The 13,973-nt window shown below is 38.8% G+C and overlaps 1 non-coding gene across 1 annotated transcript; it reads left to right on the top strand.

Annotated features, from left to right (window-relative positions):
• Positions 1–9,578: 9,578 nt before the first annotated feature.
• Positions 9,579–9,685, top strand: LOC141676009 (small nucleolar RNA R71). The gene has a single exon (XR_012556624.1). It is a non-coding gene; the product is annotated as a small nucleolar RNA R71 (small nucleolar RNA).
• Positions 9,686–13,973: the final 4,288 nt, after the last annotated feature.

Raw genomic sequence — 13,973 nt, forward strand, 5'->3', positions numbered from 1 at the left:
GATTATTCGGTACTGTTTGTATTCAACCCCCCCTTCTACAAACACATTGGGACCCAACAGCTATCCCGCCTTAACTTCAAGACTATGAATGAACTAGTCAAGAAAGATTTGGTAAGAGGCATTCCTCAAGTGGAATTCTCAAAGGATGGATTGTGTGATGCATGTCAGAAAGGAAAGCAAATCAAGGCATCATTTAAAAGGAAGATTGAATCAACAATTGAAGAACCTTTATAATTACTACACATGGATTTATTTGTTCTAGTCAATATGTTGTCCATCTCAAAGAAAAGATACTGCCTAGTAATTATGGATGATTTCTCAAAGTTCTCTTGGACATATTTTTTTAATCCAAGGATGAAGCTAGTGAAATCATCATCAATCACATAAGGAAAGTCAATAATTATCCTGATCTCAAATTTAGAAGAATTGTTAGTCGCTTAACACGCGCTAATATTACACGCAAGTATACGAGTATGTAAGTAGTATAGAATCTTTTCTAGTTTGTTCCCACAGAGACTGTATTGGTTAACTAATTAATTCACGCACTTAAGCAACAATATATGGTTATTATTCAATGCTAAGACGATAACAAATTGAGGTTGTTTATAACTAAGAATTACGCTAACTATTATAACTACGAAATTAAGATTGATTTAACTAATATATATGACAAACATGGGATTCTAACTTCATTAAATACTTCATTCAATAGCCTTATTATTCTCAACCTTAGCATGCAATGGTGATGACACTAACCAAACAACACGAAACTGATAAACGCCAACTTTCGTTGCACGAGTACCATACTACCAGACATCCATAAAAGAGATAGAAGCTGAATAGACACCAATTATATTGAGACCCTATATGTCTATAGAATTTGACAACATAACGGTTTAAGCACAAGTTATCTATCTTGATTACACAGGGCAAGTAAGATGGTTAAAATTACCTACAAATCATGCATAACAATAACACATGAACCTTATGCTAGCATGGCAAGTTCTAAATCCTTAAATATTCAATGTCGCTTCATTAAGAATTAACACACTATCTTATAAGTTCGCAATACTCATAAGACGAATAAGCATAATCAATATTAGGATATCAATCAATCACCACATACTAAGGTATCAAAACAATTTAATTAAAGAAATCCATAAATAAATCCGCTAGAACCCCACGATAACGATTAGCCCATGATCAGACTCATCATCAATGTGGGTTCCGATGAAAGCATGATATAATAAATGTAGTCTTTATAATGAATAAATAAAACCAAGTACAAAATAAGAGTAAGGTTCACAAATACTAGCATCCAAATATAACTGAAAACAAAGATTCACAAGTAAAAACAAGATCTTCTTCGCTTACATTGAGTTGTGCTAAATGGTCTTCTTACAGCTCTCCTTGCGCTCTGGTATGTCTCTCTCATAAAAACATTCTTATTTGAATATATATAGCAGCCCTTTGCAATATGGAAGTCTCCCCACTTAGAATCGAATTAGAATCAGGATTCATATATTTCTGCACCGGCGCGGCCGCATGCTATCACAGCGCGGGCGCGTTGCCTTTCTGGAATCCTGGCGCGGCCGCGCGCTATCACAGCACGGCCGTGCGCTATCACAGCGCGGCCGCGCCGTCCTTCTTTGAAAAATTCAGATTTCATCTTTTTTCTTGCTGCTTCGAGTCGGCTTTCCACGAGCTTTTATTCCAACACCACCTTGACACCAAATTAGCACCAAAACAATGCTAATTCACTTGATTCACAGATTAATGCCTGAAATGCAAAAACACTAGAAAACACTTTAAAACACTTAACTTGAGTACAAATGCATCAATTCAAAGCTTACTAGAGCATTATAAAGTGTCGTAAATGCCATTCAACATACCCCCAAACTTGAATTGATGCTTGTCCTCAAGCATAAACAGACTCAAAGAACAAGAGAATAAAAATGCATGAATGCAACTAATACGAATGCAACAATCCCAATAGAATAACTAAACCAATCGACAAGCAATACCTCAACAAATGCAGTTACTCGCATAAAGATCAATTAAATCATACAAATCAACTTACAAACTAGTGACGTGCGTGTGTGCAGATGCTTACGGATATACTATTGCAACTAGATCGACAATCATGACTCACTACTTATCAAGACAATCAGAAATTTATAAACTGAATAAAAGCTAGACTCAAAATAACTTATAACAGTTCAATTCTATATCGGAGTTTAACATGGATTCATGCTTTTATTCATAATAAAACAACACAAGTATGCTTAATTGATCGGGCAATGAGTGAGGTCCACAAAAGACTTATACAATAGTACCCATGTAGCGAGCAATAGGTTAGCGAATCCCAGACTATAAAAGCCTTAGGTCACTAGGCACAAAGTCCCCTAAGAACTTAATAACTCGAGTACTAAAGAGCCCACTCGTGATCAATTATACATAACACTTATTCTTTTCTTCTTTTTTTTTTTGCTTTTTTTCTTCTTTCTTTTTTTCTTTTTTTTTCTATCTTTTCTTTTTCTACGAATTTCTGAATGAGTGTGTTTCGCTCCATCTCATCCAACCCTAGACTACTCATATAAATATGAGCCAGCTACTAGCCATTTGACACCTAGCCACACAACTAGCAATGAACTCCAAATTCCTCCAATTTTTAAATATTCATGTCTTTTATTATTAAGAGAATATCCTAAATTCTAAATATAAACAATCGATTAAACCTCGACAAAATAACAAACCATGACTATGATCTAGCACTCTAGCAACCTATAAGACTTAGTGAAATACAAGTGTCTCTAGCATGCAAATCAACTTAATACGACTTAACATCTCTAGAAACGACATCACTACACTAGCATCAATATCACAAGTCAACTGGAAAAATTATCTCAGGGATCATGTCATAATGCAAATGCATGAAAATTATATGAACAAAATAACATAAGACTACCAAAAATAAATAAATAAAAACTATATGGAAAAATATGCAAACTATATGAACTAAACTATAATGAACATGCAACTATATGAGACTCACACAAAAACATATTCCTTCAACTACTACCCCAAACTTAAAATATTCACTGTCCTCAGTGAAGGTAATAGTAAGGAATCAGGCATACCTAATCAGAATCCTTACCCTCAGCGGGTGGAGTATCGGTTGTGTCCGGAGGTGGATACATGGAATCCTCACCAAAAACTGGCCACTAGATATCAACTCCGGTGGCTCTGAAAGCTGTCCCAAGTGCCTGGGTGAGATCACGTGCAAACCTACTATGGATATCATGCATCACATGCATCCTCCGCACCAGATGCCTGTACAGCGTCATGCTCTTCTTCGACGATTCCTTCAATTGTGATGACTTTATCTCCTCACCCAATTGAGCTCTCCAACCCGCTTCACGGGAAAACTTGGAACCACCAGCATAATACTGATCATAGGGCCGCATTCCTAGAAGCATATCAAATGAATAACCCAACCCCTTAGGATCGGGCTTACCCCATACCACTCACCATGTGCAATATAATCGAACTATCAATGGTAGCACTAGGGAGCTGAAGTTGTTCATGTGTGGCCCAATGAACACAAGCTACCATACACAACCTCGTCACTATGGACGCGTAGGGTGTAGAACCTGTAGTGCTCCCTCTTAAAAATCACAGAATACCACGATGAATAATCCTACTAATATCCATATAATCATGCTTTAGAATAGCCCACAATAAACGTGCTCGCTCTATTGTCTCCTCATGCATATGAGACGATGGCAGAATATTAGCACAAATAAAGGCATTCCAAGCATGGGCAAATCTGTTCATACAAGAAGCAGGGAATGTGGCATAATCAGTTATGCCCCTCTTGAATTTCCACTGAGTCTTAGGCACACATAGAGTAGCATCAATCAAATCCAAGTCAAAATCCTCTAGAGTCTTATCATTCCAAATGGCTTGATCGGTTTTTTCGCAGGCTGATTAATTACCCTCCTTATCGCTCTAACACTATACTCCACCTTCATCCCCCTAACCACCGTGAAACCATTCTTCTCTGCCCTCGCATTAGCATAAAACTCTCACACAACACTCATAGGTACAGCAGCGGGTTCCTTACAAAAAGAAACCCAACCCATCTCCTGAATCATTTCCAACAGCTGACTATCCTTCCCTGATGGCAAAAAACCCCGTTCGTTGATGATTGGCTCCGAAAGAAGCCTAGTATACTCCGCTTCAGCCTCGGGAGTAGAGAACCTTGGCCTTACACCACCCACACTTGATAAATCGGTGGTGCTGCTATCAACTTGTGTTCTTTGTCTCTTCGGTGCCATTGGAAGTGAGAAGAGAGAATAAGAGGTGTGTTTGAGAGAGAATTTGTGTTTGAGAATTTTTGAATTGGTGAAGAAGTTGTGTATGAGGTGTATGTATATATAAGTGGTGAAAAGAGAATTATATATGGAATAGAAGTGGGATTTGATTATGGGAATAATGGGAGTAATGGGTTTGATTTGGAGAGGGAATTATGGGATGTGGGAGAGTAAAAATCGGTTTAGAATTGATTTTGGAAAAAAATTCCCGAATTTCTTTTGAAACTGCTATTTTTTCAGTCGGGACACGACGCGGCCGCGCACTGAGACAGCACAGGCGTGCCATGTTTCTGTGAAATCAGCGCGGGCGCGCGCTATGACAGCGCGGGCGCGCCAAGCTTCTGAAGTGAGCCCTGAAATTTTTTACTTTTTCTGATTTTTTTGTGATTTTCTCCTTTCTTCTTGCTTCCTTTACTTACTAATGTACAACAAACTTGGGTTGCCTCCCAAGAAGCACTTCTTTTATGTCACTAGCTCGACGTAGAATCTCGAGATCAAACGGATAATAGAACGGCACTAACCACCTCGCGGTTTGCCGTGTCACCATAATAATGCTTCAACCTCTGACCATTTACCTTGTATACATGGCCCGAATCATTCTTAAAAATTTCTACCGCTCCATGTGGAAACACAGTTTTGACAATAAAAGGCCTTGACCATCTTGACTTTAACTTTGCGGGAAAAAACAGAGACGAGAGTTGAACAAAAGAACTTGTTGCCCCGACACAAATGATTTGAGTACCAAACCCCAATTGTGCCACCTCTTGACTTTCTCCTTATACATTTTGTTGTTCTCATAAGCTTGAAGTCGAAACTCGTCGAGTTCATTCAATTGAAGCATCCTCTTCTTTCCAGCCGCATCCAAGTCCAGATTCAACTTCTTCAAAGCCCAATATACCTTATGCTCGAGCTCCACAGGCAAATGACACCCTTTACCATAGACCAACTGAAACGGCGACATTCATAATGGAGTCTTATATGATGTTCTATAAGCCCAAAAAGCTTCATCAAGATTCAAAGACCAATCTTTCCTTGATGGACACACAACCTTCTCTAAGTGCACTTGATCTCTCTGTTAGATACCTCAGCTTGACCATTCGTTTGAGGATGATAAGTCGTAGCAATGCGATGATTCACATTATACCTTTTCATCATAGCAGTGAACTTGCGATTACAAAAATGTGACCCTTCATCACTGATTATGACTCTTAGAGTTCCAAACCTTGTGAATATCTGCTTGTGAAGAAAAATAAGCACCACTTTCACATCGTTCATTGGAAACGCCTTAATTTCAACCCATTCGACACGTAATCAACTGCCAACAAGATATACAGATTATTACAAGATGAGACAAATGGCCCCATGAAGTCAATTGCCCAAACATCAAAGATCTCAACCTCGGGAAGCACATTAAGAGGCATCTCATCCCTCTTAGACATATTACCCACACGTCGACATCGATCACATTTCAAAACGAACTGGTGAGCATCTTTAAATAATATCGGCCAAAAGAAACCTGCTTGAAGAACACGAGTTGTTGTCTTTTCTCCACCATAATGTCCTTCATAAGCCGTTGAGTGGCAATCTCGCAAGATCCCCCCCCCCGTTTCACTGTAAGAAATATATCTCCTGATGATTTGGTCAACTCCTTAATGAAAAAGAAATGGCTCATCCCACCTATACCACTTCACTTCATGTAGAAACTTCTTCCTTTGAGCATAAGATAAGTCGGGAGGCATGATATTACTCACAAGGTAGTTCACAATATCTGCAAACCACGGTTCTTCTTCTTGCACTCCAAACAACTGCTCATCGGGAAAAGATTCATTTATCAATATCTTATCTAATGAAGTAGCATTAGGATTCTCTAAACACGAGAGATGATCAGCGACTTGATTTTCAGTTCCTTTTCTGTCCTTGATATCTAGTTCAAATTTTTGAAGCAAAAGAACCCATCTAATCAATCTAGGCTTCAATTCCTTCTTTGAGACTAGATATCGAATTGCAACGTGATCAGTGAAAACTGTCACCTTAGTCCCAAGTAGATAAGATCGAAAATTCTCAAACCCATAGATAATAGCCAAAAGTTCTTTCTCCGTAGTAGTATAATTCAGTTGAGCACCATTTAGGGTCTTACTAGCGTAGTAGACCACATAAAATATGTTGTTCTTCATCTGTCCAAGAACTGCTCCAACTGCATAGTCACTTGCATCGCCCATCATCTCAAAAGGTTCATTCCAATCAGGTGCAGTTATGACCGGTGCCGTGATTAAACTCTTCTTCAATATCTCAAAAGCTGCAAGGCACTCGTCATCAAACTTGAAAGGAACATCTTTCTCTAGCAAACTACACAATGGCTTTGAAATTTTCGAGAAGTCTTTGATGAAACGCCTGTAGAAACCCGTATGAACAAGAAAACTGTGAATTCCCTTAACAGAAATGGGTGGAGGAAGATTCTCAATGACCCCACATTGGCCTTGTCCACCTCTAGACCTTTACTAGAAACCTTGTGCCTGAGAATAATGCCCTGACGCACCTAAAGTGACAGTTCTCCCAATTGAGAACCAGATTGGTCTCTACGCACCTCTTGAGAACGTGTCCAAGATTTTGCAAGCATTCATCAAAAGAATCGGCAAAGACTGAGAAGTCATTCATGAACACCTCCACATTCTGGCCAATCATATCAGAAAAGATTGCCATCATGCATTTCTGAAATGTGGCTGGTGCACCACACAGATTTGAAGGCAAAATTACCAAGTGGACAAGTGAAAGTAGTTTTCTCTTGATCTTCTGGAGAGATACAAATTTGATTGTAACCTGAATAACCATCCAGAAGACAATAGTACTCATGATCGGCCAACCTGTCAAGCAACTGATCAATGAAGGGCAAAGGGAAGTGATCCTTTCTAGTGGCTTTATTCAGCTTCCTGTAGTTCATGCAAACTCTCCACCCCGTGACTGTTCTGGTAGGAATAAGCTCATTCTTTTCATTTGCTACCACAGTAATACCACCTTTTTTGGCACACATTGAACTGGGCTTACCCATGAACTGTCAGAAATAGGGTAGATGATCCCTGCATCTAGCCACTTAAGAATTTCCTTCTTCACTACCTCCTTCATGATTGGATTGAGTCTTCTTTACTGCTCGACCGTAGGCTTGCTACCTTCCTCTAGCAGAATTTTATGCATGCAGTAAGAAGGGTTGATTCCCTTGATATCTTCTATAGTCCATCCAATTGCCGATTTAAACTCTCTCAGAATCCTCAAAAGCTTTTCCTCATTTCTACCTGAACAGTCAGATGCAATAATAATAGGCAGAGTAGATGCATCACCTAAAAACACATACCTCAAATGCTCAGGTAAAGGCTTAAGCTCAAGCGTGGGAGCTTCCTCAATAGATGGCTTGAGGCGTTTAGGAGCTCTGTTCAATTCCTCCATTCCAAGAGATTTAAAAGGCATATCTATATTCCTCTTCCAGGGAGAAGCATACAAATACTGAAATTGTTCTTCACCTTCGTCATCTTCACTATCCGAATTCCCCAACAAGGCTTTTTCTAAGGCATCGGACCTTAGCGATTGATCAAATTCTGATGTGACCACCGAATCGACCAACTCCACTTTTAAGCACTCCTCATTATCAGTAGGAAATTTCATAGCATTGAACACGTTAAAAATCACATCCTGATCCAGAACTCGCATTGTGAGCTCACCCTTCAGCACATCTATCAAGGTTCGGCCAGTCGTCAAGAAAGGTCTCCCCAAGATTATGGGAATCTTCTTATCCTCCTTAAAATCAAGAATGACGAAATCAGCAGGGAAGATGAGTTTATCAACCTTGACCAATACATCCTCCACAATACCTCGCTGATATGTTATAGAACGGTCGGCCAACTACAAGGTTATATAAGTCAGTTTTGGATCAGGCAAGTCCAACTGCTTGAAGATTGACAAACGCATCAGATTGATTCTAGCTACCAAGTCACATAAGCATCTGTCAAAAGATACTTTTCCAATAGTACACGGAATACTGAAGCTTCCTGGATCCTTAAGCTTCGGAGGCAACTTCTGTTACAGCATAGCACTGCATTCCTCCGTGAGAGCGACTATCTCTAAATCATCTAGCTTCACCTTCCGAGAGAGAATACCATTCATAAACTTTGCATAACTAGGCATCTACTCAAGAGCCTCAGCGGAAGGTATGTTGATATAAAGTTTCTTGAACACCTCTAGAAACTTCTCAAATTGCGTGTCCAGCTTTTTATTCTGCAGCCGCTTGGGAAAAGGCGGTGGAGGATAGATCTGCTTCTCCCCTGTATTACCCTCAGGAGGAGTGTGCTCAACAGTAGTCTTCCTTGGTTCCACTTTTACTTCCTGCTGCTCTATTTCTTTCTCAGCCTCAGCTTCTTCAGTCAACACTTGAGTTTGTTCGGGATTCACAACCTTTCCAGACCTTAAAGTGATTGCCTTTACCTGCTCCTTAGCTTCCCTCTTTCCTGGCACTTTAGTGTCACTAGGTAGTGTACCAGGCTGACGATTTAGCAAGGCATTGGCAATTTGCCCGATTTGATTTTCCAAGGTATTGATAGAAACGGCTTGACTCTTGCACATAAGCTTCAACTCCTCTAATTTAGATTTTTTATTGGCTTGTTGCAGCTGGAGTTGTTGTCTAGGTGCATATTGCGATTGCTGAAAACTAGGGGGTTGTACTGCTTAGCTGGATATTGCTAATAAGGCTGTTGAATCACATTCTGAGTGTTTCTCCAGCTGAAATTAAGATGATTGCGGTTGTTGGGATGATAAGTGGTTGGCACGGATTGCTGTGATCACTGAAAGTTGCTCACAAACTGCGCTGATTCACTAGAAATTGCACACTGATCAGTCTCATGGGCACCAGCACAAAGCTCACAGACACTAGCGATTTGATTAACTTCATAATTTTCCAAAGTGTCCACCTTCATCGTCAAAGCCTTAAGTCGGGCAGCGATAGCAGTTGTTGCGTCCAACTCCAGAATTCCTGCGACTTTTCCCTGAGTCAGCCTCTGGGAAGGATTCTGGTACTCAATAGCAATCATCAATTCAATAAGTTCATAAGCTTCATCGTAGCTTTTATCCCACAAGGCTCCTCCTGATGCTGCATCAAGTATGGGTCTAGAAGGAGCACCCAATCCGTTGTAGAAACAGTTGATAATCATCCAATCAGGCATGTCATGGTGTGGGCACTTCCTTAGCATCTCCTTATATCGATCCCAAGCCTCACACGGAGATTCTCCAGTTTGCTGAGCAAACTGAGTAAGAGCATTCCTGATTGTAGCAGTCTTCGCCATAGGAAAGAATTTAGTGAGAAACTTTTGCGCAAGATCCTCCCAAGTGGTGATAGACCCTGCTGGTAGAGAGTGTAACCAGCACTTAGCTTTGTCCCTTAGAAAGAATGGGAAGAGGCGTAGCTTGATAGCATCTTCAGTCACATCATTAAACTTGAAGGTGTCGCAGATCTCGATGAAATCCTTGATGTGCATGTTGGGGTCTTCAGTAGGAGAACCCCCAAACTGAACTGAGTTCTGTATCATCTGAATCGTGTTTGACTTGATCTTAAAAGATTTAGCCCTGATGGCTGGTCTGATGATGCTTGACTGAATGTCATTAATCTTAGGCTGAGAATAGTCCATCAAAGCCTTCGGATTTTCCGCTTGATCACCCCTCTCTACTAAAGCTGGTTCTTCAACTTTCTTTTCTTCTTCTACCTTCTTTCATTCCTCAAAAACTTCCTTACGAACTACCACAAGTTCTTCATTGGCTTTATCCAGTGTTCTCTTACGAGTACACGAACGCGTATGCATACACCCTCGCTAGAGTACCTGAAATAAAACAAGGAACAAACACGTAATAATGTCCGAGTCAATGAACTTAAACGACCACAGATGGAAAGCACATAAACTATAAATTAACACTGCAGTCCTCGACAGCGGTGCCAAAAACTTGTTAGTCACTAAACACGCGCTAATATTACACGTAAGTATACGAGTTCGCAAGTAGTATAGAATCTTTTCTAGTTCGTTCCCACAGAGAATGTATTGGTTAACTAATTAATTCACGCACCTAAGCAACAATGTATGGTTATTATTCAATGCTAAGAAGATAACAAATTGAGGTTTTTATAACTAAGAATTACACTAACTATTATAACTACAAAATTAAGATTGATTAAACTAATATATATGACAAACATGTGATTCTAACTTCATTAAATACTTCATTCAATAGCCTTATTATTCTCAACCTTAGCATGCAATGGTGATGACACTAATCAGACAACACGAAACTGATAAACGCCAACTTTCGTTGCACGAGTACCATACTACCAAACATCCATAAAAGAGATAGAAGCTGAATAGACACCAATTATATTGAGACCCTATATATCTATAGAATTTGAAAAAATAATGGTTTAAGCACAAGTTATCTATCTTGATTACACAAGGCAAGTAAGATGGTTAAACTTACCTACGAATCATGCATACCAGTAACACATGAACCTTATGCTAGCACGACAAGTTCTAAATCCTTAAATTCACTGTCGCGTCATTAAGAATTAACACAATATCTGATAAGTTCGTGACGCTCATAAGACGAATACACACAACCAATACTAGGATATCAATCAATCACCACATACTAAGGTATCAAAATAATTTAACTAAAGAAATCCATAAATAAATCCGCTAGAACCTCATGATAACGATTAGCCCATGATCGGACTCATCATCAATGTGGGTTCCGATAAAAGCATGATATAATAAACATAGTTTTTATAACGAATAAATAAAACCAAGTACAAAACAAGAGTAAGGTTCACTAGTAAGAAAACTAGCATCCAAATACAACTTAAAACAAAGATTCACAAGTAAAAACAATATCTTCTTCACCTTCGTTAAATTTTGCTAAACGGTCTTCTTACGGCTCTCCTTGCACTCTGGTATGTCTCTCTCATAAAAACGTTCTTATTTGAATATATATAGCAGCCCTTTGTAATCTGGAAGTCTCCCCACTTAGAATCGAATTTGAATCGAGATTCATATTTTTCCGCACCGGCGCGGCTGCGCGCTATCATAGCGCGGGTGCATTGCCTTTCTGGAATCCTGGCACGGCCGCGCGCTATCACAGCGCGGACGCGCCGTCCTTCTGGGAAAAACTCAGATTTTATCTTTTTCCTTGCTACTTCGAGCCAGCTTTCCACGAGCTTTTATTCCAACACCACCTTGACACCAAATTAGCACCAAAACAATGCTAATTTACCTGATTCATATATTAATGCCTGAAATACAAAAACACTAAAAAAACACATTAAAACACTTAACAACTTGAGTACAAATACATCAATTCAAAGCTTATTAGACCATTATAAAGTGTCATAAATGCCACTCAACAAGAATCAGGAGTAAAAATGGAACTGAGTTCAAGAATTCCTGTGATGAGATTGTTTTTGAAGAGAATGGGATCATGCATGAGTTTTCAGCAGCAAAAGCCCCCAACAAAATGGAGTGGTGGAAAGGATAAACAGATCTCTTATCGAAGCTGCAAGAACAATGCTAGAAGAATCAAAGTTACCTATATACTTTTGGGCAGAAGCTGTAAATACTACATGGTACACTCAGAATATTTCTTTGGTTAATCAAGCAAAGGGCATGACTCCCTACCAATTGTTCAAGAACAGGAAGCCAACATTAAACTTTCATTATGTTTGGCTGTAAATGATATATCTTAAGGAATCAAACTGATCAGCATGGAAAGTTTGATGCCAAAGCAGATGAAAGAATTTTTGTTAGATATGCAGTTGGAAAAGCATACGGAGTCTACAATCTCAGAACCAACATTGTTATGGAATCTGTACATGTTGTGTTTGATGATAAGAAGATTGAATGAATGCAAGATGGAGATTCCCATGAAAGCCTCAAATTTGACAATGTTGAGATGATCTGTAATGATAGTGATGATGAAAGTGATCAAAAATAATATCTAAGGATAATGCAGAAAAATCTACAACAAATGAAGCACATAATTCAACATTCGTCCAAAGACCAAATGTATCATTCGTTGAAAGACAATCTGCATCATCCGTCAAAAGAAAAAGATCAACATCCATTGAGCCATCAATATGAGTTGAAAGTCAATATAGATCTCAATCAGAAAGAACCCCAACTTCAAGTCAAAGATCCACAAACTCAGGGGGAGTTTCTTCTAATCAAAACTCAGTCACATATCAAGACAACTATGAGGCTTCTTCTTCTAGAGTTAATCTACCACAACAGAGAAAATGGATTAGAGATCACCCATTTGAATTGATTATTGGTGATGCATCTTCAAGAGTGCAAACAAGGAAAGCAACTCAAGAAGAATGTTTGTACAACAGCTTTTAGTCTTAGGAAGAACCTAAAAAGGTAGAAGAAGCTCTGTTGGATCCTGATTGGGTTTTAGCTATGCAGGAGGAGCTAAACCAATTTGAAAGGAATAAAGTTTGGAAGCTAGTACCCAAGCCTAAATGAAAGAGTCCTATTGACACCAAGTGGGTATTCAGAAATAAGATGGATGAAAATGTCATAGTAATCAGGAACAAAGCTAGATTGGTTACTAAGGGCTACTGTCAACAAGAAGGAATAGGTTTTGATGAAACCTTTGCTCATATTTCAAGACTTGAAGTCATCAGAATTTTTCTAGCTTATGAAGCCCATGCCAATTTCAAAGTCTATCAAATGGATGTTAAAAGTGCATTTCTAAATGGAGATTTGGAGGAGGAAGTATATGCAGTCACCCTCCTGGTTTTGAAGACCCCAACTTTCCATAATATGTCTACTATCTTTTGAAAGCACTTTATGGACTGAAACAAGCACCTAGAGCCTGGTATGACACTCTGTCAAAGTTTCTCTTAGAAAATTATTTCACAAGAGGTGTTGTTGATAAAACTTTATTTTATAGAAATGTTAATGGCTCTAGTTCAAATTCATGTAGATGATATTATATTTGGTTCTACAGATGAAAAACTTTGCAAAAAGTTTGCCAAACTGATGCAAAGTAAATATGGAATGAGTTTGATGGGAGAACTTTTAAAGAAGTTTGACCTAATGGATTGCACATCTACAAAAACTCCCATGGCCACTGCCACTAAACTTGAATTAAACACTACTGAAAAGTCTGTGGATATTTCAAACTATAGAGGCATGGTTGGCTCACTTTTGTATTTAACAGCCAGTAGGCCAGATATAATGTTTGTTACTTCTCTTTGTGCTAGATTTCAGGTTGATCCTAGAAAATCTCATTTAATTGCTATTAAGAGAATTTTCAGATATCTCAAAGGAACGCCAAAACTTGGCATTTGGCATCCTAGAGATCCTGGTTTTGATCTAATTGGTTATTCAGATGCAGATTATGCATGTTATAAAATTGATAGAAAAAGTACTACAGGAACCTACCAATTTCTAGAAAATAAGCTAGTATCCTGGTTCAGTAAAAAGCAAAATTCAGTCTACCTCTATAGCTGAGGCTGAATATATTGTTGCTGGTAGCTGTTTTGCACATATTTTATGGATGAAAAATCAATTGTTG

Source organism: Apium graveolens, chromosome 7, assembly GCF_009905375.1.
Source record: "Apium graveolens cultivar Ventura chromosome 7, ASM990537v1, whole genome shotgun sequence".
NCBI lineage: Eukaryota > Viridiplantae > Streptophyta > Magnoliopsida > Apiales > Apiaceae > Apium > Apium graveolens.